The sequence below is a fragment of the Canis lupus genome, chromosome 27, assembly GCF_003254725.2.
Source record: "Canis lupus dingo isolate Sandy chromosome 27, ASM325472v2, whole genome shotgun sequence".
Classification (NCBI taxonomy): Eukaryota; Metazoa; Chordata; class Mammalia; order Carnivora; family Canidae; genus Canis; species Canis lupus.
Window position 1 is genome coordinate 45,318,097 of NC_064269.1, and position 20,453 is coordinate 45,338,549.

Consider the following 20,453-nt stretch of genomic DNA (forward strand, 5'->3'; position numbering starts at 1 on the left):
TCCCCGGTCTCCAGGATCGGGCCCTGGGCCAAAGGCAGGCGCCAAACCGCTGCGCCACCCAGGGATCCCCATGGGGATTTTTTGATAGGGATTACATTCAGATTGTGGATTGCTTTTGGTAGTATTGACATCTTAAGTCTTTCAGTCCATAAACAAGGGCTATGTTTTCATTTATGTCTTCTTTCATTTCTTTCAGCAGTTTTGCAGTTTTTATTGTAGAAGTCTTTCATTTTGTTGATTGTTAGATCCTAAATATTTTATCCCTTTTAATGCCATTTTAATTGGAATTATTTTTATAATTTCTTTTTGATCATTGTGTATAGAAATGCAACTGAATTTTATTTGACTTTGTGTCCTAATGCTTTGTTGAATTTTTAAAAATACAGTCTGTAGAGTTTTCTACATAGATCATATCATCTGTAAACAAATAATTTTATTTCTTCCTTTACAGTTTGAATGACATTTATTTATTTATTTTTGTCTAGTTGCTATGGCTAGAACTTCCAGTACTGTGCTGAATAGAAGTGGTGGAAGTAGGCATCCTTGCCTTGTTCTTTTTTTTTTTTTTTTTAAGATTTTATTTATTTATTCATGAGAATACAGAGAGAGAGAGAGAGGCAGAGACACAGGCAGAGGGGAAGCAGGCTCCATGCAGGGAGCCCGATGTGGGTCTCGATCCCAGGTCTCCAGGATCACACCCTGTACCGAAGGCGGCCCTAAACAGCTGAGCCACCTGGGCTGCCCCCTTGCCTTGTTCTTAAGTTTAGAGGAAAACTTTGTTGCCACTCCTAGAATTTTAGCCCATGAATGCAAAACAACACCAAGGGCCTATGCAAGTGGGACTTTGCATGTGTCTAAGTGGCAAAAAAATAGAAAACAAAACAAGAGCCCATCCATCAGGGAGTAGATGAATATGTTATCTCCGCACCATGGAATATTAGATAGTCTTTAAAAGAATGAATTGGAGTTATGTCCCTTGACATGGGGGGATTTGCACAAGATAATGAGAAAAGCAATATGCAGAGAGTAATGTTAATCTATTAAGATAAAGCTAATCCTCATATTTATTTATCTCCATATTTACAAATCATGTATTTTATGTGCATTGAGAAAAGCGGAAGGAATCCGTACTTGTAACATTGGTACATCAGTTATTGACATAGAAAATCAAGAAAAAAGGAAAAAGTTCCCAGAATGAATAGTATGGTCGCTTTTTAAATTTATGTAAACTGTGTTTGTATGTCTATAAATGTCTATAAATATTTATAGCATTTTTACCTTTTTAAAGATTTTATTTATTCATGAGACAGAGAGAGAGAGAGAGAGAGAGGCAGAGACACAGGCAAAGGGAGAAGCAGGCTCCATGCAGGGGGCCTGACATGGGACTTGATCCTGGGTCCAAGATCAGGCCCTGGGCTGAAGGCGGCGCTTAACGGCTAAGCTACCCGGGCTGCCCCCCCCCCCTTTTAAAGATTTCATTTATTTTTATTTATGAGCGACACAGAGAGAGAGGCAGAGACAGAGGCAGAGAGAGAAGCAGTCTCCTTGCAAGGAGTCTGATGTGGGACTCGATCTCAGGACCCCTGATCATACCATGAGCCAAAAGCAGACACTCAGTCACTAAGCCACAAAGGTGTCCCGCATTTTTAAATTTTTAACTTATTTTTTTAAAGATTTTGAGAGAGAGAAAGCATGAGCTAAAGAGAGACGGAGAGAGAGAAGAGGGACAGAGGGAGAGGGAGAAGCACTCTCCCTGCTGAACATACAAGCTAGGTGCAGGGCTCAATCCCAGGACCCCGAGATTATGACCTGAGCTGAAGTCAGATACAACCAGCTGAGCCCCCCAGGCAACCCTTAGCATTTTTTTTTTTTAAAGGAAAAACAGACACTGTTCCTCAGGTTTTACAACTTCAGCAGTTTGTCAGTAGCTTGCTCCCAAACTTGGTGTCATAAGATACACCTGCCTTTGTTGTGTCTTTGATGACTTGTCCTGTTTGCTCTTTGGCTAAAAAAAATTGAAGTCTTTTTCCCCCCGTTTTTGTTTTTTTTTTAAAGATTTTATTTATTTATTCATGACAGACACAGAGAAGCAGAGACAGGCAGAGGGAGAAGCAGGCTCCATGCAGGAAGCCTGATGTGAAACTTGATCCCAGGACTCCAGGATTTCACCCTGAGCTGAACGCAGAAGCCACCCAGGTGTTCCTCTCCCCCTGTTTTTTGGGCACAAAAACTTCCAAGTAAAAGACTGAAAGTGCTCTAGAGAAATGAACACTCTAGGTTATACAGCTAGCAATTGATGGAACCGACATTTTAATTGAATCGGATCTGTCCTTATCCTTTGCATTATATACCATGCTGATAATCTTTGTCCTCCTCATCCCTATGACCTTCTTTGTTGGTGATTCACCTGGCACTTGGTACTATATAGAATGTAGCTTTCCTTGATATCGGTGAATGGGAATGTTATATAGCAGATCTGTAAGAAAAATAAGAAAATTTTTATTTCAGCTATTTCTGTCAACAGATTTAATAGGAATGGTGTAGTATCTCTTCAGCATCCCTACCGTTCCCCTCTCAGTCTGGGATTGAGAAGCCTAGGGTAGCTGTAGCCTGTATAATTCCTCAGACATTAATTTCTGAGGATAGAAGATTTAGTGGGCAGGTTTTTATGCTTGTCTTCTTGGCCACTATCTACTATGTTTGTATCTTGGGTAAGCCTTAAAAAAATAATGCTACCCAAAATGACAATTACATAATCATTGTACACTTTGTTTTCTGGCACATTTACTCAGTAACTCTATGTCCAAGAAATATCTCTGTTGCTAGTTCCATAGTTACTCAGGTTATCAGGTTTTATTAAAACATATGAAAGTGGTGGGGGTTTTTTTTGTTTTTGTTTTTTGTTTTTTGTTTTTGTTTTTGTTTTTGAGATAGCAAGTACTGGCTGTTGTTGAGAGTCTGGGATGATGCTGGATGATTTAGACATTTCCTGCTAACAAAAAATGAGGATATGATAGGTACAAGTATGATAGTGTACTTGGATATACTCTTGTTATACAAAGCCACTGAACTTTATTTTATTTTTATTAAATATTTGTGCTGCAGTACAGTTATTTTAAACCAATTACCACTATTTGTATTAGCAAATGTATCATTTACTGAAACCTGATGAAATCTTTAGAAAATTTGTCTAGGGAGATTCACCCTAGGGTTTAATGGTGTCCCTGTGTCTTACTCTGTGACCACCCCCTCTTTTCTGAATGAGTGAATGTTCTTGTGTTTGAGGATGTTGCCAGAGGATAAGTCAGATAGATTGCTCAGTCCCAGCTCTATGAATGGATTATATTTCAGTCATAATAGATGATCTGTTTCTAGGTTGAAGAACTGTACATGGAAACAAGATTAATAAGACAGATGATGGTTAACTGTTTGGTTACAGTGCTTTAGGAAACAAAACTACAAAAGTGTGATTGACATTTCACCTTGAGGTAAAAATTTTGTAGAATATATTTTAGGTATAATAGAAAAGTTCTCAAAGGATATCCCACTAGGCCATCTGTTTTACTTTGTCTAGTAAAAGGAAAGGAAAAATTTACATGCTCTAAATCTATTTTTCTGCAGACAGGGGTTGGCAGGCCTGTTGACCTTATTTGCAGTGAACATCTACCCAGAATCAGATTTCTCTGATCTCTTTAAAGATTTATTTATTTATTTATTCATGATAGACACACAGAGAGAGAGAGAGAGAGAGAGAGGCAGAGACACAGGCAGAGGGAGAAACAGGCTCCACACTGGGAGCCCAACTCGGGACTCGATCCCAGAACTCCAGGATCGTGCCCTGGGCCAAAGGCAGGCGCCAAACCGCTGAGCCACCCAGGGATCCCCTCTCTGATCTCTTTAAAACTGTACACAGGAGTTAATTAAAGGAAGAGGGAAGGACAGTTGGGGAAAAAAAAAAAACAAAAAAACAACAGAACAGAGTATGTTCTACTTGAGTGCGTTCTGTGTAAAATTTCAGAACTCGGTCCCCCTTTAATGCTGTGTACCTTGATGTTCATGTGAACCCTGGTGACGCAAGTTTGTTAAAAGTACAAGTCACTGGGCCTCGTAATAGATATCCAGTAGGAGACCTTCAATTTGAATTTTTTTCAGTTTGCATTTTTAATAAATAAGTAATAAACCTTATAAGATGAATTAGGTCCACAGGCCACACACTGACATATATTTCTATAAAATTTTGCTTAACAAATTAATGTCTTTATTTTATAATGAGCATTCTAAAAAGAGTTGGTAATTAAATGATATGGCTTTGAACAAAAACAGATTTATTAGACAGTCAGAAGTGACTTAATAAAGTCATACAAAATTAGAGAGGGAGATAAACCAGGAGAGACTCCTAACTCTGGGAAACAAAGGGTAATGGAAGGGGAGGTGGGCGGAGGGACGGGGTAACTGGTGACCAGCACTGAGGAGGGCACTTGATGGGATGAGCACTGGGCGTTATACAATATTCTGGCAAATCGAACTTAAATTAAAAACAAATGTAAAGGAAAAATAAAGTCACAGAGCTTAGTCACTGCAGTACTTGGTGCTAAACCCCAGCTTTCTTTATAAGACCTCCAGTGTTCCTTTTAGTATATTTAGATAGTCTACCTCAGTAGTCATGTTAATAATTTTTGTTCATAAAAGTAACATTTTCTTAATGTCAGAAATGTGGGGGAAACTATCAATAATAGAAGCTACTGTTTTGCCATTTTAATAGGCAAAACAACTTTTTTTTCTGAAATTAATACTTATGATGATGAATAACAGCAGTGTTTATCCTAGCACCTTTTTTGTGATTGTCCTTGGCCCTTTTCTATTGCGTATGGAATTTTTTTCATATTGGGTTGAAAGCTCCTCTATATATTAGCCATTTGTCCTGTCATACAATGTTTTTTACTGGTTATTTGACTTTTACAGTTTACTTATTTTACAGTTTAGCAGCAGACTTAGAAAAAGACCTTTCTCATTTCAGTGTTGTTAGTTTTATTATTTTAATTAATTTATTTAATCCATAGGAATTTTATTTTGATACGTGGTGTTAAATAGGAACCTAACATTTTCCAGACAATTAACTAATTATGCCAGACCATTTACTAATCTTTTTCTACTGATTTGAAATACTACACACATACCTATTCATTCCATTGATCTGTGTCTATTCTTAGGTTGGTACTGTATTGATTGTATAACTTCAGGTAAGAGATTTTAATATCATGTGATAATTACCTCATATTATTCTTTGCATAGGATAGTCATGTTTTCTTTTTTCCTTTTTTCTTTAAGATTTTACTTATGCATGAGAAACAGAGAGGGAGGGAGACACACACACACACACACACACACACACACACACACACACACGGCAGAGGGAGAAGCCAGCTCCATGCAAGGAGCCTGACATGGGACTTGATCCCGGGTCTCCAGGATCATGCCCTGGGCCAAAGGCGGCACTAAACCGCTGAGCCACCCAGACTGCCCTATAGTCATGTTTTTGTGTATTTGTTTATAGAAGGTAGAAACAGTGTTTAAAAAATTACTAGATAATAACAATGATTTACATGATTCCATAGAATCATTAACATTTTTGCTTAATGAGTTAATGAATCATACTTGTTTATGGAATTTTGCTGGTATTTTGTTCAAGTGTGTATGTGTGTGTTTTAATTTGAAAAATTCCTTTTTTTCTCATTTACTTTTATTTTTTAAAGGCTTTTTTATTTTTTTTTTTTGAGATTTTATTTATTTATTCATGAGAGACACAGAGAGAGAGGGTTACAGACACAGGCCGAGGGAGAAGCAGGCTCCATTCCATGCAGGGAGCCTGACGTGGGACTTGATCCCAGGTCTCCAGGACCATACCCTGGGCCAAAGTTGGCGCTTAACCGCTGAGCCTCCGGGCTGCCCATCTAGCATTTTTTTTTTTTTTTTAACAAAACCAATAAAGTCTCCCTGTAGCCATTCTACAAATCCTGATATCTGTAATACATGAAAAAACAGCAGGGAGAAATTTGGGCATTATGTTAGAATGGGCATGCTTTTTGGTCAGTTTTACATGCTTAATTTTACCATTTGTTAGTGTTTCACAGGGTAATTTCCCTATTAAAATGATGCTTGGCTTAAAACTTAAAACTCCAAGATCAAGAGTTGCATGCTCTACTGATTGAGCCATCCAGGGACCCCTGTGATCCTATTTTAAATGGTTTATTATTTTTGAAATTAATCGTGGAAGAGAATGAAAGAAAAAAGAAAAGGTCCCTTTAACCAACAGGTATCTTATAAAGATTCCCTGAGAGCCTTAGTCCAAATGGTGGAAAGGCAGTGGGGAGGAGAGAAGATCATATTCAGTCGCAACGGTTTCCTTATTTCTGATTTTGATCCAGAAGAGAGGGGAAGAGTCATAGGTAAAGTAACTTTTCAGCAGCTCCACTTCCTGGCTTCACAGTGAAGGAGGTCTTCTCCCAGGGGCACAGCTCTTCCTAGTACTTCTCTGCATCTCTGTTCTCTTTAGTGACTGCTTGACTTCCCACTTCTCCCAGTGTTCTTCCTAGTCTAGCCTGCTTCACCTTCTTAGTGTTCCTGCTCTCCCCTGGTGCTATTTAGGTGTGCAATCTCTAAAATAGGCTCTTGGCTGACACGCTGACTACAGAAGCAAATGTATAAAAGTTGATAAAGGCACAAAGATTCAGACAAGAAAACCATGTTGAAATGTGGCATAAAAGAACAAAAAGCCTTAATGTAAAGAAAGTGAGATTAAAGGTAAGGTGGAAGAAAAAATAATAAAGGTAAGGTGGTTTAGGAAGTTCACCTTCTCTTATGATCTACTAAAAGATTGGGCAAATCCTTTATGTTTCAAAATCCCCGATAGAGGAGGACCGTTCTTCGGTCAAGGGTATACGAGTAGCTGCGCTCCCCTGCTAGAACCTCCAAACAAGCTCTCAAAATCATCTGGGTACTTGGATTTTTATAAGCACACATAGACACACTCTGCTGTTGTTTATTCTTATAGGGTCTGACAGTGCACCGCTGCCTCTGAAGAGGTCCTTTCTCATGGAATTGAGTCCGCTCCATTGCTTTCTTATCATTCTCTTTTAGGCACAGTTGGTGGTTTCTCCTCAGTTTACTTCCATGGTTTATTGCAGGCGGTGAAATCCTTGCTAGCTGAAACAGGTAGTATTAGTTTCTTAGCTGGCATCTAATGTACCAGGTGATACAAAAACAAGCAAGTCTTTTAGGCTGTTAGGCTGGTAAGGACTGCATAAAAATAACTTTGAACTACCACTATCACTACCATAAGATTTCCCATAGGAGAAGTTATATAAAATGAGAAATAATAATAATGTCCTCTAAACTGTGCTTAGAACTACTCTGAAATAGTTTAACTAGAAAGAGAAGTTACTCTTCTACACAAAATTAGAGTTAGTGAAAACTTCCAGTAAGAAGGCACTTGAATTTACTGTATTAATAATGTCAGGATAGTAGCAATACCTCCCAGGAGGATGATACACTAAAAGAAATATTCAACAAATATACTCAGGTACCCTTAAATGAACAAGAATGTCAAAATTTGTTGTTCAGAAAGTGATTTTTTTTTTTTTTTTTTGAGAGAGAGAAAAAGAGGGAGGGAGAATGGAGGGATAGAGGGAGAGGGAGACAGAATCCCAAGCAGGGAAGCTCACAGCCCTGAGATCATGAGCTGAGCTGAAATCAGGAGTGGGACACTTAACCAACTGAGACTCCCAGACACCACATAATCTGCACTTAGTGCCCCAGTAATTTCTATGTGCACTCAAGTTTGAGAAGAACTTCTAGAGCAATGGTTTTCTACTTTGGCTGCATTTAAAAATTAGCCACGTTTAAAAAAGTATTTTGCCTGAATCTCATTTTTGGAGACCTTTAAAAACAAATAGGCTAATGACTAAGCATTTAGGTTTTAGAAAGTTCCCCCTCTGTGTTTTTATTGCACAGGCAAGGTTGAGAACCATTGTTCTAGAGCTACGTGGTTCAGAATAGTAGCCACTAGCCAAATGTGGCTATGTAATTTTACATTACTTAAAACCAAATACAGTTTTAACATTAGTGCCTCAGTCACATGAGCCACATTTCAAGTGTTTAATTAGCCATATGTGTAAACAGGGACATAGACCCATCATCAGAAAAATTATATCCTAACACTTTTAAGAGCATTCTGGATAACTTATTTTCTGAGAGTTTTAATTTTAGGGAGTTGATATAAACTATTCTTACAAATTATTTCATGGGGAAGAGTGTAAAAATAGACATTCCAAGACCAGGAAATGAGGGATGCCTGGGTGGCTCAGTGATTGAGCGTCTGCCTTTGGCTCAGGTCATCATCCCAGGGTCCAGGAATCGAGTCCCGCATCAGGTTCCTTGTGGTAAGCCTGCTTCTCTCCCTGCCTATGTCTCTACCTCTCTCTCTGTGTCTCTCGTGAATAAATACATAAAATTTTAAAAACAAAACAAAGACCAGGAAATGAGTAGGCTGTGCAATAACATCTATATTTTGGGTGAAACTTCCTTTTCATATCAAATCAGTTCACAGTCAGTTGTGCTTTTGCTGTAATGGGGTCAGAAGACAAATAAGAGATAGTACATGTTCATGACAAAAAAAAAAAAACTGGTTAGGGGGATCCCTGGGTGGTTCCAGGGTGGATCCAGGTGGTGCCTGCCTTCGGCCCAGGGCGTGATCCTGGAGTCCCGGGATCGAGTGCCGTGTCAGGCTCCCTGCGTGGAGCCTGCTTCTCCCACTGCCTGTGTCTCTCATGAATAAATAATATCGCCCAAAAATAAATAAATAAATAAATAAACAAACAAACAAACAAATAAATAAATAGAATCTTAAAAAAACTGGTTAGACACGACTACTTTTGGCAAATAATTAAGCACTTGAGATGTACTAGTATGAAAAATCAAGTTAGATAATATAATTAGTTAATGTAATTTCCAACGTTTAATTCTTAATAATGTAATTAATATAATTGTGTATGATGCATTTAAGGAATTGGTGTAATGGAAAGTGACTTTGTTGTCCGATAGAAGTAAGCTTCTCTATTTGCTAGAGGTGTGACCTTTGGTTTGTCCTGGCAAATGTCTTTTTTATTTGCAATGGTAAAAATGTTTAATAAAGTTACCTACCTCATAGTATTGCTGAGGATTAAATGTACATGTAAATTAAATTAGTTAAATATTTTACTTTAATTTGCTGGGACACCTGGGTGGCTCAGTGGTTGAGCATCTGCCTTTGACTCCAGGGTCCTGGGATCTAGTCCTGCGTTGGACTCCCTGCAGGGAGCCCGTTTCCACCTTCTGCCTGTCTCTGCCCCCCTCTCTCTGTGTCTCTCTTTATCCATTGATCTGTTGAAGGACATCGTGGCTCCTTCCAACATTTTGGCTTTTGTGAACATGGCTGCTATGAACACTGGGGTGCAGGTGTCCCATTGTTTCACTACATCTGTATATTTGGGGTACATCCCCAGTAGTGCAATTGCTGTGTCATAGGGTAGCTCTATTTTCAACTTCTTGAGGAACCTCTCTCCTGTTTTCCAGAGTGGCTGTAGCAGTTTGCGTTCCAGACAACAGTACAAGAGGGTTCCCCTTTCTCACATCCTCTCCAACAGTTATTGTTTCCTGTCTTGTTAATTTTACCCATTTTCACTGGTGTGAGATGGTATCTCATTGTGCATAGTAGGTTTTCAATAAGGGACAGCTAATGTTATTAATAATATATTTATACTTTGGAACTAAATGGCTCTAGTATTGATTTTCTGCCCCCATCCATTGCTGTCTTCCTCTCTCCAGCATGAGTCATCTCTTTTCTAGGACTGTTGACTCCTAATGTCAAATAAATTGTTTTTCATTTTGAATTCTAAAACTTTGATTCCATCCATCCTAGCTTCCCAGATGCCCCTCTACTAACACCTCTTCAGCCTGCCTTTTCTCCTTTTTGAATTCCTTTTCTTTGACCTACCATTTTAATGTTAATATATATTTTTTTGTCTGCCCTAGGGAGTAAAATCTCTGAAACTATAGCAAAAGACCATTGCTTGAAGACAAACTCCTCATCCCTTGTGCTTTACAGTCCTTATGGATGCCCTCAGACCTGTTTGTTCTTCAGATACCTCAGACTCAACGTGTTTAACCAGTGAATTCATTTTCCCTGAAACTCTCAAAGCTACCATTCTACCTGTTTCCCCTGAATTGAACTGGCACCACCATCCTCTAATTATGACAGAGTTTTAGGGGTTTTCCTTAGTTCTTCATTTTTCATAGTCTCACACATTTAGTTAGTAATCAGTACTTTCTTCCTAACATTTGATCTTTTTCTTGTTCAGTACCTAAGCATCTTTTACCTGTACAGTTGCAGTGGTCTTGGTAAGTTTTCCTTGCCTGCATTGTCAGTCACACCAATCTAGAGCCGCACTGTTTTCAGTGGTTCTTCATTTCAGTTATGCATGCACATAAACACATTGCTGTTAGGGTTCCTTGAAGACAAGGACTGTGCCTCAGCACTGCATCTTCAGCACATGCAAGGTAAATGAACATTAATAAACTGATGGTACCCTCAGATATAGGGATTTGTGTGAGAAACATCAATCCCCTTTTAAGGAATGAGAATAATATGAAACCGTATTCTTTGAACATTTACTCTCTTAGTGGCCTGAATTTCTTACTATTTTCTTACATGGAATTTGTATAGTCTTAGGTTTTAAATGTATATGCAAGCAATTTAGATTCTTTGTAGGAAAAGAATGGTATAAATTTTTTGCTTAAAAAATATTTAGGGGCACCTGGATGGTTCTGTTGGTTGTTAAGTGACTGTCTTCAGCTCAGGTCATGATCTCGGGGCTCTGGAATCAGGCTTTGTGTCAGGCTCCCTGATCCGTGGGAAGTTTGCTTCTCCCCTACCCCCCACCCCCATTTGTGCGCTCTCTCAAATAAAATCTTTAAAAGTATATGTATACATTTAAATTCAGTTTTGAAAAAAATTCGACATAGTAGAAATTCTAGCCAGAGCAGTTAGGCAAGGATAAGAAAAAACACCCAAATCAGAAAGGAAGAACTAAAATTGATTCTATATATAGATGACATGATACCAAATAATAGAAAATTTTAAAGACTCCACCAAAAAACTGTTAGAAATAATAAATGAATTCAGTTACGTTCCAGGGAACAAAATCAGTATACAAAAATCAGTTGCATTTCTGTATATTAACAGTGAACTATCAGGAAGAGAAGTAAGGAAGACAATCTCATTTACAATAGTATCAAAAAAAAAAGGTACTTCAGAATAAATTTAACCAAGGAGGTGGAAAATCTATATCATGAAAATATAAGACTGATAGAAGAAACTGAAGAAACAAATAAATAGGAAGATATTCATGCCCATGGATTGGAAGAATTAGTATTGTTAAACTGTCCATATTAACCAAAGATAACTGTGTGGGTGTGTGTATATTTTTTTTTTAGCAAGATCTTTTTTCTTTTTTTAAGATTGTATTTCTTTGAGAGAGAAAGAGAAGGAGAGTGAGACAAAAAGCACACATGAGAGGGAAAGAAGGAGAGGGAAAGCAGATTCCCCGCTAATCAGGGAGCCCGATGTGGAACTTGGTCCCAGCACCCTGGGATCACAACCTGAGCAGCTGCTTAACCAACTTGAGCAACCCAGATGCTCCAAAGAGAACTATAGATTGCATACAATCCCTGTCAAAATTCCAGTTGCATTTTTCACAGGAATTGAACAAACAACCCTAAAAGTTGTATGGAACCTCAGAATACCCCAAATATCCAAAGGAGTCTTGAGAAAGAAGAACAAAGCTAAAGGCATCATACTTCTTGATTTCAAACTATATTTAGACTATTATAAAGCTATAGTAGCCTAAACAGTATGGAATTGGCATACAAATAGACACATAGATCAATGGAACAGAATAGAGAGCCCAGAAATAAGCCCACACATATAGTTAATGTATTTTATTTTATTTTTTTAAGATTTTGTTTATTTATTCATGAGACATACACAGAGAGAAAGGCAGAGATGTAGGCAGAGGGAGAGCAGGCCCCATGCAGGGAGCCTGATGTGGGACTTGATTCTGGGACGGAGGGATCAACCGCTGAGCCACCTAGGAGTCCCAGTTAATTTATTTTAAACAAAGGAGCTTAGCATATACAATAGTAAATAGGATAGTCTCTCCAACAGATTATTTTGGGAAAACTGTATTGGCATAAAGGAAAGAATGAGGGACACCTGGGTGGAAATGGATTCCCCCCCCCAACCTGGCACGTGCATGCGCGTGCACACACACACACACACACACACACACACGAATATAGTTCAGCTTTTAAAAAGAAGAAAATCTTGTCATTTGGAATAGCATAGATGAACCTGGAGAGCATTATGCTAAGTGAAATAAGCCAGAGAAAGACAAGTACTGCATGTTACCACTTATATGTGGAATCTTTTTTTTTTTTTTAATTTTTATTTATTATGATAGTCTCACAGAGAGAGAGAGAGAGAGAGAGAGAGAGAGAGAGAGAGGCAGAGACACAGGCAGAGGGAGAAGCAGGCTCCATGCACCGGGAGCCCGACGTGGGATTCGATCCCGGGTCTCCAGGATCGCGCCCTGGGCCAAAGGCAGGCGCCAAACCGCTGCGCCACCCAGGGATCCCATGGAATCTTTATATTAAAAAAAAAAAAAATTGAAGTCCCAGAAACACAGTAGAAAAGCAGTTGCTGAGATGGGGAGGCTAGGGAGGGTTAAAAGGGTATAACTTTTAGTTAGAAGATAAATTCTGAGGATGTAATGTATAGCACAGCGACTATAGTTGTGACAGTCTATATTGTATAATTGAAATTTGCTAAGAGTAGAGCTTAAATGTTCTCACCCCTAAATATGAAATTTGCTAACAGTAGAGCTTAAATGTTCTCACCCCTAGATGTGTGATGGGTGTATTCATTGAGTCAGTGGGGGAAATCCTGTCACAATGTTTATGTGTATCAGATCACATTGTACACTTCAAATATCTTAAAGTTCTGTCAGTTATAACTCAGTAAAGCTGAAAAATTAATTTTTAATACAGATATATTAATGAATTTCTTTCTTAAGACATTGAAATGGTATAAAGCTTATACAGTGAAAAAGACCTAATTAACCTCTGGTCATATGTATCTTGCCAAAAATGCTTGGTACATATATAACTATCACCTATAAGCATACATTTCCTTCCTTCTAGTAAATTACTTTATGTCAGCTTGATTTCCCCAAACTCTAATCCAGTTTTATCCATTATAATAAATTATATCATTATTCACTGAAATTTTTTCCATACCACATCCTGAATCTTTTTATAGCTTCCTGCTTTTCCTTTGCCTCACACTGTTCTACCTATAGCAGTTCTGTTGATTTTGCTATCAGGGTCAGTCTTGATTCTGGCAGGGGCACCTGGGTGGCAAAGTCAGTTAAGTATCCAAATCTCGATTTTCAGGATCATGAGATCAAGCCCTGCATCAGACTCCGTGCTTAACATGGAGTCTGCTTGAGACTCTCTCCCTCACTCCCTTTCCTCTGCCCTTCCTCACTGTTAGCTTGAGTGCTTCTCCCTCTCCCTCTCTCTCTTAAATAATCTTTTTAAAAAAAATCTAGAATCTGTCCACTTCTATTCATCCCTTGCCCTGCTATGACTTTAGTCCAAACCACCATCATACCATAACTGGATTATTGTAGTTCTGTTCTAAGTGATCTCCTTACTTTTCTTTGTGCCATCTAGTCTGTGTACCACCAGCAGCCTGAGTAATTTTATTTTATTAAAGATTTTATTTATTCATTCATGAGAGACACAGAGAAGCAGAGGGAGAAGCAGGCTCCCTGTAGGGAGCCTGATGCGGGACTCAATCTCAGGACTGCAGGATCATGCCCTGAGCCAAAGGAGCCCGATGCGGGACTCAATCTCAGGACTGCAGGATCATGCCCTGAGCCAAAGGCAGACGCTCAACCGCCGAGCCACCCAGGTGTCCCAGCCTGACTAATTTTAAAACACATTCAGTTCCTGTCATTTGCTTAAAAGCTTTCCCATTTCTTGTCAAAGAAGACAGAAACTTCCTGCCTCAGTTTTATAAGGCCCTACACAATTTCTCCTCTGCCTTTTTCATCAAACTGCATTTCTTTCATTGGGCTTACTCCACTCCTCCCGTACAAGACTCAGTTCACTTCCTCGACTGTAAAAGCTCGTTCTCATCCTTTTTTATGCTGGTTGCTTCACATTCTTTTGGTCTCAGATTAAATGTCATCTCAGCAAGACTTACTTTTTCAGTTATTCTCATGTTACCATGATTATTTCCATAAAAATATATAGTAGGAATACAGCAATGAAATAGAGTTCCTACCCTACATGTATATAACAGTGTGACACCCCGTTCCTGTCTTTTGAATAGTTCTGAAAGAAGGAGAGTTGGTAATGCAAATGTCTGGAGATAATGGACGGTTTGAGTTGAGGAAACAAGCATGGAAGGCCATAAGGCCAGGTGCAAGCTTGGCATGTTAGTAGACTAACAGTGAGTCCAGTGAGCCTGATGTAAGTCAAGGGGAAATAGTTGGGAGTTAAGACCTGAAATTATTGGAAGGCCACAATTTTCTAAGATCATTCTAAGCCATGATGTAAGTATGAGTATCATTCTGACTGTGATGGAAGTCATTAAAAGGATCCGTTTTAAAGATGTCAGGCCTAAGAGGGAGAGGAAGAAGAAAACTAGGTGGTGTAGGTTAGAGGTAGTAAGAATCAATTAAGTGTTTGATCTTCTAAAGGTAGAGATAATAGGTTTTCCCGTTGGATTGGATGTGGAATGTGAGAGAGAAGAGTTTATGATACTTAAAGATTGTATCCTGAGTGACTGAAACAATAAAAAGCATCCTTTACTAAGATGGGCAAGATTTGGAGAGGAATATTTGTGGTATGGACGCTATATATTGTTTTGGGGGGGACATTAAGTTTTGAGATGTTTATTAGGCTTTGGTTGTTAAGGAAGTTGTTTAAAAGAATTTACAAGGGTGTGATAAGTGCTCTTCTTGTATTTCACTCCCTCCCTAAGTGATCTTATCCTTTCTCATTGCTTTATGAACAAACACCTTATTCTCTGAAGGATCCTAAAATTATAAGGTTTATGAAAATAGTCTTTACCATTTGCCACCAGGTCAATTTCCTATTTATGAAATGGGGTATACACAAATGTTTATTCAGTGAATAAATACAGAAGTCTTCCCCCTAGTTCCATACAGTACATTGTATGGATATACCATAATTTTGCCTGTGGTACATATTTACATCTTTTCATGCTGGTTATAAAAAGTACATATGCACATATTTATGAAAGTGATACATATATTTGAAAATTTAATAAATGTTGCCAGTTTATCTTAAAAAGAGTTGGTACCATTTAGGAGAATGTTCCATAAAATTTGGGCATTGCTGTATTATCCACGTTTGCATTAACTCTACTTTTTTACTAGAAAGAATAGCAAGATGACTGGCATAAGAATTATATTTTGTTTTTAGAAACGTTTGCTTGATCATGAATCTAAAGTTTGGTGAGTTTTTTGGTCTACCTGAAATTTTATATCCTCAGAATTGTGTAAGCTGAGCCCATCTAAGAGATCTATCTCTAATCTGGGCTAGTAGAGGGTTGGCATTAAGTACACATATGTAGGTGCCAGGCATCAAGCTTGTAAATTTCTGGCTTTGCTATTTAATGGAATTGTGATCTCAGGAGGGTATCTCTTTTTTCTTTTACTTTATTTCTAAGGTGGACAAGTTATGGTAATGCATATAGAGTTTAACACAGTGTTTCCACATTGTGCTCAACACAATATTCCATATTGTTCTCTACTAAGAGTACAATATGAGTTTGCTAATACTGTCATCAGTTGTAACACTATATATTTCATATTTTGTAACAACATGTGAAGTACTTTTTAAAAGGAAAAAATAGAAAGTTTATACTTAAATTTATACTCTAAGGAAAGGCCAACTTCTGTTCTCTTTTCTTATTGTTAGGTAAATATGAATTTCAGTGAAATTCCTAGCTTCTTTTTAGTTAGAAGAATAAGAATGCTGAAAATATGGTCCAACAGGCAATATACTTAGTAAATTTTGTATTCTTTTTGTTGGGGGGTTAGAGCTACTTTTATCAACTAAGAAAGAAGTGTTGATACCTGCAATTTACATGAAAATTTTTAAAATAGGCTTTCTCCCCCTCCTTCACCCCCCAACCATCTGAGCAGGGCTAAGGTGTGATTTTAGCTGAGAGGCAGAAAACTTGAGGTTACTGCTGGATTTGAGAGACAAACTTACTATTAGTGGCTTTTAATAGCTTCTGCTTAGAAAAGTAGCCAACCTCCAAGATGTTCCCCAGTGGTCCTTGTCCCGTCCCTCTCTAAATCAGGACCACTTACCTAACCTATAAAATACTGTGGAAGGGAGAGTAATGCAGTTTGTTAACTTCTGAGGCTAGGACATAAAGGACATTATGACTTTTTCTTTGGTTTCTTGGATCATGTTTTGTGAGTGATAATCATGTGGTACAAGAATGCTCAAGCAGCTTTGTAGAGAGACCCATGTGAGGAGGACCTGACTTTAGCCAAAACCCAACATCAACCTGCCAGCCATCTTGGAAATGTGGATTCCCTAGCCCCAGCCAGTCATCCAAATGACTGAAACCCAAGCCAACACCTGATGACAAGCTTATGAAGGACCTTGAGCTAGAATAGTCCATGCCAGACTGCCTCCAAATTCCTTTTTTTTTTTTAATTTTTATTTATTTATGATAGACACACACACACACACACACACACACACACACAGAGAGAGAGAGAGAGAGGCAGAGACACAGGCAGAGGGAGAAGCAGGCTCCATGTACCGGGAGCCCGATGTGGGACTCGATCCCAGGTCTCCAGGATCACGTCCTGGGCCAAAGGCAGGCGTCAAACTGCTGCGCCACCCAGGGATCCCTGCCTCCAAATTCCTGATCCCCAAAACTGAGATGATACATGTTTGTTATTTGAAGCCACTAAGTTTTATGGTAATGTGTTAAACACCGGATAGCTGGTCCAGAATGATTTGTGATTAGTTTTTAAATTTTGGAAATCATCATTTAAAAAAATTATTTGAGTGCATGAGCAAGGGGAGGGGCAGAGGGATAGAGAGAAGCAGACTCCTGCTGAGCAGGTAGCTCATCCACATGGGGCTTGATTTCAGGACCCTGGGATCATAACCTGAGCCAATGGCAGACACTATAACAGGCTGAGCCACCCAGGCACCTGAAAATAGCAAGTTTTAAGAAAACTGTCACCTGTAGCCCTCATGTTACTCATTTATTTATCTTTAATAAAATCAGTTATATTATCCTTTTCCTTTGTTATTTATAGTTGTATCTAAAAGTGATCATATCTACTGATGTTTAAATTTTAGTGCTCAGGATGCTGGAGTGGCTCGGTGGCTGAGCATCTGCCTTTGGCTCAGGGCATGATCCTGGGATCCGGGATCGAGTTCTGCATCGGGCAACCTGTGAGGAGCCTGCTTTTCTCTCTGCTTGTGTCTCTGCCTCTCTCTCTCTCTGTGTGTGTCTCAAATAAATAAATAAATAAATAAATAAATCTCATCAATCAATTTTTGTGCTTATGTATATATCCTTAAAGATGCAGAAGAAAGTTGAACCACCCTCTTAGTGTCTAGAGCAATAATTCTCAAGAGCATACAGCACTGCTGCCCTTAAGGGAACATGGTTTGGTTTTAACAATAACTGGAGAGTGCTGATGACATTTAGGGAGCCAAGGATGCTAAATAGTTCTCCCTTTTTTTCCTGTCTTCATACTACATACTCCTTGGGAGGAGGAAAGGAGAGAATTCTCAAAACTCTACCATGTTCCTGGGCAAGACCTACTTCCATCCTTTCCTCAAAACTCTTGCTGTCTTTTCAGTTGGCTTATTTGAACTGGTCCATTTGACCCTTTATTCATGTTTGTGTCAGTCACTTTAAGACTTCTAGGCCATCCCTCATTTTCTAGACTAATGCTACTCAAGTCATGGTCCCTGTCTAGAGCAAGACAAGGAGCTTTTACCAGAATAGAAGCCATTTGTCTCACTAAGTATACCCTTTAGTTCAGCTGTTTTCCATAGTAACTTTCTCAGTGAGGGAATAGTAGAATGATTTACATCCTTCTAAGTCCTGAAACACAGTGCCCTCCATAGCTCACCATCATCAGTCATAAGCAAAATTTCTAAGTCTGACACAATGAAAAAACACCTAGACCTTGCCCTTGACCAACACCTGCAAAACCTCTCTCTCTGGCTGTATTACTAGCTTCCTCCATCAATCTTCATCTCCCCAGGGTTTATATGCATTGATGTTTTACCTTTTTAAAGTGAACTCTGGGGGTTTGAAAGATGGCGGACGACGTGGACCAGCAACAAACTACCAACCCCTGGATCTCATCAGGCTCAGCCTGGATGAGCGAATTTATGTGAAAATGAGAAATGACCGAGAGCTTTGAGGCAGATTACATGCATATGATCAGCATTTAAATATGATATTGGGAGATGTGGAAGAAACTGTGACTACTATAGAAATTGATGAAGAAACATATGAAGAGATATATAAATCAACAAAACAGAATATTCCGATGCTTTTTGTCTGGGGAGATGGTGTTGTACTAGTTGCTCCTCCATTAAGAGTTGACTGAAACAAAGAATTTATCGTGTATGGAATATAGGAGATTTTGTATGATTGCCTCTTTAAATGTAGAAGACATCCAAAAGAGAAACCTGCGTTCATTTTGATAAAGAAATGACCAAGGATTCTTCCACTCCTGAATTGAGTTGATTTGCAGATAACTCAAAAATTCTTAAGCTAAAGGGCATTTTAATTTTTTTCCAACTCTTTCAATAAATGTGATCACCAGGATGCAGAAAAATAAAAATTAAAAAAAAAATAAAGTGAACTCTGTACCCAGTGTGGGGCTCGAATTTATAACCCCCAGGTCAAGAGTTGCATGTGCTACCACCCAAACCAACCAGGCATCCCGAAGTCTGTTTTTTTTTGCTGGCTGGAGGCTGCCCCTTAATTCCTTGCCTCATGAGCCTTCCAGCAAGGCTGCTTACTTTATCCATGGCATCTAGTGAGAGAATCTCTCAAGGAGACCAACAGAACAATGGAAATGTAGTCTTGGAGGTGTCCTTTTGTAACCATTGCTTTGTTTTGTTGGTTAGGAGCCAGTCACAGATCCTGCTCACATTTAAGGAGAGTGTGATACAAGGCTTGAGTACCAGGAGGCAGGGATAATTTGGGAGGAACTGGTGCATGTTGGAATCTGCATGCCAAAATTCTTTTTGTTTTTTTCTCTAACACTTCTGTCCAATCTTGATTAAAGCCAACTCTTCTTACTCTGTATATGTCTGGACCTGCTGCAAAACTGAATGTGACAACAAAAAAATATATATAACCATACTTAACTGGTCTTGCTTAAATTCATCATCACTAATTCAAGTGAGCTGTTAGTATCACTTGGTAATCTTACTGCATTTTCCTCCATGACCTCAGGATATATGTGATACCCATATTTTCTTGTAATTTTCATGGTTGGCATATAAGTATTTAACTCTTTAATCTCCATGATACATGGTAGAAATCCAAACCCTTCCCTGAAATTCTTAACCAGTTACTGCATTGCATTGAATTGTCTGTTTACCATGGATAAAAATGCCACTTTTATTCTAAATTCTTACATATTGCTGACTTTGCTTTTACATTTTCCATTCTCTCCTACTTTGTCTCATGCCAATATAATCCTTTTTATCACACTTTTATGAAGGTTTTATAATATGCTTTATTATCTGACCATTCTAGTTCCTCTTTTCTTTTTCAAATTCTACTCAGCCATTCTCCTAAGAGGTGTATGACAGCAATATAGAATATTAAATTTGTTGGAATCAATTTGCTTTTTTCAAAGTTATTTTGTTTTTTAAATATCCTAATATTTTGTTACTTAAAACTGAAAGTAAAGGGAAGCCTGGGTGGCTCAGCGGTTGAGTGTCTGCCTTTAGCTCAGGGCTTGATCCCAGGATCTAGGATTGAGTCTATTGAGTCCCACATCAGGTTCCTTACAAGGGAGCCTGCTTCTCCCTCTGCCTGTGTCTCTGCCTCTCTATGTGTGTCTCTTATGAATAAATAAATAAAATCTTTAAAAAAAAACAAAAACCCTGAAAGTAAAGAAGTACAGATTGAGTTATGATCTGCAAGGAGCCTTTAAAGACTGTTGTGTTTTAAAAAATAAATAAATAAAGACTGTTGTGTTAATAATTGCTTGTTCCACAATGAAAACTACAAATTTCCTTTTTTTTTTGAA

General features: G+C 38.5%; 1 protein-coding gene and 1 pseudogene across 5 annotated transcripts in view; both read left to right on the forward strand.

Annotated features, from left to right (window-relative positions):
- Positions 1-20,453, forward strand: part of LOC112668957 (cat eye syndrome critical region protein 2) — a 174,368-nt gene that overhangs the window by 64,687 nt on the left and 89,228 nt on the right. The window lies entirely within an intron of this gene.
- On the forward strand, positions 12,635-18,820 carry LOC125753813 (U6 snRNA-associated Sm-like protein LSm3; annotated as a pseudogene).